The sequence below is a fragment of the Pygoscelis adeliae genome, unplaced genomic scaffold (assembly GCF_000699105.1).
Source record: "Pygoscelis adeliae isolate BGI_AS28 unplaced genomic scaffold, ASM69910v1 Scaffold34, whole genome shotgun sequence".
NCBI lineage: Eukaryota > Metazoa > Chordata > Aves > Sphenisciformes > Spheniscidae > Pygoscelis > Pygoscelis adeliae.
In genome coordinates this window covers 4,708,261-4,715,049 of record NW_008824658.1, presented here as the reverse complement: position 1 = coordinate 4,715,049, position 6,789 = coordinate 4,708,261, and positions in this window count along the sequence as shown.

Genomic DNA, 6,789 nt, shown 5'->3' with positions numbered 1-6,789 from the left:
GGCTTTTCTTTCCCCTTAGCAATGACTTTGGCTGTGCCATGCAGCATCTCTTCCCCTTGCCATAGCGAACTTTCCACAGATATGGCACTTAGATGACACAGGAGCCACATTTTAGCAGTAGGAATACCTCGACTTCAACAACAGGCAGCTAAAGCTCCAAAACTGAAACTCCCCACAAACGCAGAGAACAACACGAAAAAGCTTTTAAACAGCATTGCTCTCCGTGTCTGCGAGCGGTGGGTGCCAGCAGAAAGGAGGCCAGCTCCAAACAGCCGCAGCCTTGCCCCACGCTTGGCTTCCAGCGTTTGAACATGTTTTGTTTTGATATCTTATACTTGGGATATTCTGTTCTCTCTAATTGCATCTTGTGCCTGGCTTGGGAAAGGCTGTTCCGCTGCGAATACAGCTGTGCCCCCGCTCCCCGCGCAGCCCACCCCTTCGCTCTGAAGCTGTCAGGTGGGACGACTGCCTTGCGGGGTCTGTTTTTGCCAAGGAGACGTTGAAATTATTGGCCGGTTCTTCAAAGATCTGCAGTGGCTCTTGATGTTCCTCACTGGAGCAGGGCAGCGGAAGAAAGTCGCCTGGGAAACGCTCTCCGGAAGTGAAAATTGAATTCTTTAACGCTCTTGAATAGCAAAATACAGTTTCTAAGTATGAGAAGCAGCCCACACAGCCTTTAGACATGTTTGTACCCAAACAAACCCACGTTGTACCCAACGTGCTGATTTCTTTAGCACGTAAATAGCTCCAAATAAGCTATTGGGTAAGGCTGGCTGCGGAAAGAAATAAACCGGGAGAGGTTTGCCTTTCCCACAATACTAGCTTGATCTTGTATCCGTGATCATGCTAGTTGGTCAGGAGGGTTATATCAGCCAAGAACGTAATTACTAATTTGACTCGTATGTGTAGGACAGGGTGGCCTTGTTTTTCCTGAAGAAGCTCTTAAAACAGTCCCGTTCAAGCTAAGTGACCATTTCCCCCCTTCCCTTCACCCCCATAATTATGTTCAAGGGTATTTGCAGTTACGCTGAGTTTCTCAGGACTTTCTCTTTTATTTCTTTTGTAAACTCTGGACGCGGCAGCAGCAGACAGCTGAGGATATAGAACACCAATGTCACTTTTAAAGCCTCTCATATTAACTTTCATACACCTCTGGGCCTGCCTCTGTCCACTGAGTATAACTAACATCAGGGATTTCCATTCCAGCCCTTTACTTCATCCCTGGCCTCGGGTGTAATTTGGTTTGGTGTTACACTTGGAGTTGCAGAGATGGGAATCTGTCTGATGAGACCAGACAGGGAAAAAGGTGCTGTAATTGTTTTCTCAATGTCAACAACCCGTTGTTTTAAGGTATAATTTGTGCCTCTGCCTGCACAAATCCATCTGGAGCTAAAGCATGATAAGACAAGTTGATCTTTAACATTCTTTATCTTCTGTTTTGTGCTGCTAGGAGACAATTTCCAGGGTGAAGGAGCTGGATTTTGCACGTAGTCTTTCTCTAGCAAATGCAGCCATGATGCACATTAGGTCCAAATTTAAAGGATTCCCTTTCATTGAGGGGAAAAAAAGAAGAAACTGGTAGAGGTTTACAGTACCCTCGAGTTTAATGCCCTTTGCTTTGTTATCTTTAGCCTCAAAGGGAAAAGAGCAAATATTTTCTGCAGTGCATCCATGTTTGCTGTGGCTCAAACCTGTACAGTAACATTAAAAATGAAAGCAAGTCTGTAGGTAGCCGTAGTTCAAATATTTACAGAGAAAAGTCAGGGTGGGAAGAGAAGCAAAATGACAACCGTGGTGCAAATTACAACAATCCTAATGACTGAGGCAGAACTCAGGTCTGCTTCTGTGTGCACAGGCTGCGGTGGGGAGTTCCTACCTCTGCAATGGCCCAGGGAGCCCAACCCCTCGCTGCCACGCAGGGCAGGGCAGGCACGTGTTTTAATGTATTTATGCTTCAAAATGCTCCTCCAGCTGCTCTCCAGGCCCAGCTCTTGCTTTGTAGTGTTCTGCTTTTCTGCTCTTGAACATGTCAATATCCAAAACACAGCACCTAAACTTCCAGCTATGCTGGCTTGTGATGGGCATGGAGATCACTCGGTACTGCTCCTTACCAGGACCAAACAAAAAGATGCATTAAAACCAATTCCTTGTTTAGATATAAATATTCACCTCTCTAATGTCACCATGAGTAGTCCCGCTTGCTCGAAAGCCGATGGAAGCCAACTAAGCAAAAGAAGTAGAAGCAAAAACAGCAATTTCCCCCTCTCTGTTTTTCATGGTGGAGTTTGCTGGACGTGGGATTGGTGGGATTGACAGGGTATTGCACATCATTTGGGGAATGTCTTCAACAGTATAAACCACATATCAGATCTGCAGGACGTATAAGTCAGCATAACTCCATCAGTTGAAGCTCCGCTACAGAATATCCTGGTTCTTTTCAGTGCATCGTTTTAACAAACTCAGTGGCCAAATCTTGGGTCTTTTTCCCTGATTTGTTCAAGTTGTGTACTATAAATCATCCCTGACTTTGACCCATGAAGGAAAACTAACCTGACAAATCCCTTTCTGTATTAATTTTTGTCAAAACATTATTTATGACAATGGGTAGGTTGCTGATAGCTCTGGCTGTTGCTGCCCAGGACCCTGGGGGTTTTGTGTACATCCAGCCTGAGTCCGTGCAGACGCCTTTCCCTGGCTATTTGTTTCTCATGTTAAGACTTGTGTCTTATAGTGAAGAATTTATTAAAAAACACTTTATAATATAGTGAGAGATGTCAGCTATATTAAATACCTCCATAAACTACTTTGCCTCAGATTAAATGTGCCGCAGATTAAATGTGCAATTATTTGAGGCATGATGAAGGCATCCTGCACCAGAGCAGCATTTTAGTAACCTGATAACATCAGCGGTTTTAGCCATGTTCTTACGGAAATGAAGTTATGTGATTGCACTGTCTCTCTCTTCTCCCACAACAAATATTTAAACTTGATAGCTATTTCCAGCTGAGCTTAACAGAGGGCTAATATCACACAGACAATTTCTGACGGGTTGCAAGTGACAGGGCTGGGCACCTGTATCTGGCTGATTTTTTCCGTGGTGTGTGGGAGATATGGAAGGTCTGAAATCGCTGTTTAACATGGCTGTGCTACGCATGCGGGTATTCACCTCCGCAGGAGTTTGAAATACAGCCTGTGGCACTGCCTGGAGCCTTCCTTTAGAGAACGGGGGCTGCAAGGGCTGAAAAAAGCCCTGAGGACGTTTTCTGCATTCACTTATGCTTTCCTGCCCCTGCAGAAAAATTTTCTCCTTCTATTCCCAGGGTGGTGTCCACGGCATCTTTCTTAGCTTGTCTCCACCCTGTCACTGCCAGGTTCCCAAAGCTCCCGGGGCTGTTTCCAGCCCACACGATGCTCGAGAGCCTGGGCCCTGGGCTGGCAGCGCAGAGCCCTGGGACAAACCCAGCTTGGGGCACAGCCCAGGGCCATGGCTTCCCGTCCCCAGCTTGCGGCTCAGTGTGGAAGTGATGTGCTGCCCGCTTGTCTTGCTCTCCCCGTCTGTAAATCAGCAGTGCCAATTAACTTCCAAAAACAGGTGGAGGGTTAATGACTTCAAACAAAGATTGTAAACTATTTTATATATATATATAAAAAAAGTAAATATTCAGTATAATTACTGAGAATTAACATGAACCTTCCTTGTACTACAGCAAGTAAACATTTGTTTCCCAAGACATAGACTCACAATATTCTAATATTAAACATATGCAGATATCACAGCTCCTTTCCAACCCACATGCCTGGGTTTCTTTCCCAGTGGGAAAAAAGGAGCACGGGGACAGGGAGGCAAAGGTGACACAGCCCGATCCCGGGGCTAGGAGGTGCTCCCGGATCCTGTACCATGGGCTTGTGGGGACAAAATCGCATGACTGGTTCTTTTAAAAATCCCACTGTGGATTTTCAAGGCTTTGAAATAATTTAAACAGGGTGAAATTTGCATAATCAATGCAATAGCCCCAATAAACATCCTTTTCCTCTCTTGGCGTGCAGGAGTTACACGCGCTATGGGTCTGCCCCCATGAAACGCAGCGGCTGCAGCTTTTATTTGCAGGGCTGTGGGGCAGCCCCCCGCCAAGGGGAAAACCTAACGAGGGTCACGGGGGGATATGCTAGTCCTAGGGCCTGGTGGGTGCTGACAGGCATAATTTATCTCCCTCTATTGCAGGTGGAGTGAAACTGGCCCCACACCTCTATTTTCATGTCTCTAACACAACCTCATCCGGCTTTTGCATTTTGTCCCACTGCCAAGCGCTATGTAAACCACTGCAGTGCCTTGCTGCCATTAATCACCAGAGCCTTTTCCTGGGCTGCACTGTGCTTTCTTATAGACTATAACCTCCTTATCATTCACACATAATCTTGTTACGGTTTTATACCTACTTGCATGATCCACTTATCAGCCAATAAATCTGAGCAAGACCAAATAGTGGATAATGTGAATTTGCTGGTTCCTGGTATTGATTTCTCAGGCACTATGTTGGGTTGTGTCACTAAGGCAGTTTCTAAACAATATATTTTTGCAGCAATGCTTTTTAAAGCAAACACACCTTGCCCCAGTCCTCCCCCCATGAGCCTGGTTTATTTTTATTCCCCAGCCATTACTACTTGCTGTTTTCACCTTGAGACGTTTCCTGTACAGCCACCCTCCTTTCATAAATTGTTCTGTGGGCAATAAAACACTCTGCCTTCTCCCTGAGCCCTGTGGGCACAGGCAGAGCAGTCAGAGCAATCTGAATTCCAGATCTGCATTTCTGAGCCTTCCCACTGTCCTTTGCCCTGATATATTTACATTGGATTTCAGACCAAAGGTAGGATTTTAGGAGAAAGTTGAGTTTTATTCTATGATTTTAAAAAAAACAGATTAGGCGGTGCTCTCCATCACCTGGGTCAATACGCTCATGCTGAGGGATCAAAAAAACCCCCCAAACCCAATCAAAGCAGGAAACTTCAAGTACGACAGTTTTCTGTGGGGTGCAGGTGAGCTGGGAGCTAAGATTTAAGTGGCAGATGAAGAAGTTCATTGCAGTAGTTTTGAAATATGGACCTATAAATCCCCAATTTTCTACATGTACAGCTAAGCACATTCCTGTATATTTATTTTGTTGAATGTTAAGTGGATCAATTTTACTGAAGTTGGCTTGATTTTTTTTTCCTGAGTGGAATTTAATTCAACATAAACCCTACCACTTAGTCTTTTTGTTCATATTTCCTCATTTAGATGCTTGTGCAAGGAAAGGTTGGGAGCAATCAGAAAATACTGGAAGCAAAATAAATGTTCTGTAATCTCTCTTCAAGCCCAGACTGAAATGTTATTAGTACTTTTGGGCTTGTCTGGATTAGTTTCTTAAGAAGCTGAAGCTGAACAGATCTGAATTGATTATTAATTTAGTAAAACATGACCTCTCCAGGGACTGAGCCAAACGAGTACCACGTTGCTTTGCTTTTCTCCCATGTACACACAGGTTTCTGGGGTGGATATGGCCCTCCTTTAAGCAGGGGATGGTGTGAGCATCACGTGGCAGCAGCAGGCAATGTGTGCCTTCAGCCTCTCCTCCTCCTCCTCCTCACCATGCTCCTTGCTGTGTATTTGGTTTAAGAAACGTGGACTGGAAACAGCTCATGTCTTATTGCCTCTACCACAATATCAATTTGAATCTTAGCTTATGATGAATATCATTACCCTTTTCAACCAGAGTAATTCCTTAATTCCTCTGAAATCTGCTGTATTATACTTTTATCCAGTGAAGAGATGCTGATATGGAAAAAAAGGACGTTTTTCTGGGGTATTTGTTTGAATAGCCACAAGGGTATAAATGGGTTGGAAATGGAGGTGGACAGACCTGTGAAGATAGCGTTATTGGCTATCACTGATGTTGGTCCAGCTTAAAGCTCCAGAAAGTACCCTGTGAGTGATGGCTGGATACTGGAAGAACCTATTAAGAAGCTTTCTACCTCCCGCTCATCTCCTTGCCAGGTCAGTGGGGTCCAGCCTCCCCCGTGGGTGTGTTTCTATGCATGGGCAGTGGAAGCCACAGAAAAAAAGCAATCTGAAGGTGTTGACTTTGGCCATGGAGGCTGGGTTTCCAATGGGACAGAGCTGACCAACGCAGTGCAGTGCCCTGCTGTGCCTTATGCCCAGGGAGGGCATAAAAGGATCGATCGCTCAGTGGCGTTACATCCAGCAATACAGCACACTGAGCAGTATTTAAACCACTTCCATTACATGTCGTAGGCTTCACCCATCACTTGAAGGAGGGCAGAGGAAACAGGGCATTGCCCAGAGAAAGCAGGCAATGAGCAGTGCGCCACGCTGGCAGTGTTCCCTGCACCTGAGCTGTGTTTAAATTAAAAAAAAAGTCCCTATAGTCAAGGAATTCAGAGTTAATAATCAAATATTTAATAAGCAAGGAAAGGATACGACTGAACGGGTTTGGCTGCTGGAGTAGCCCATAAATAAGAGCGAACTGGCTCAACGGCCTCCCTCTTGCTGTAAGAGACACGCGGCCAGCTCCTGCTCCGGCGTCCTTGGTACCGCTCCAGCACGGCCACACGGCTTCTAGCAGAGTCGCTGCGCCGGTGTCAGCGGGAGTGCAATCTGGCTCTGCGTGTCCTCCACCTGAGGAAAGCCAGCCTGTGAGATGCGGTGGGTCCTTCCCCCCGCTCTCCAAGCGCGGTTGATTGCAGCATCTGGTTGTAAGTGTGAGAGTAATTCCTTGTGGGCTTTAGTATTAG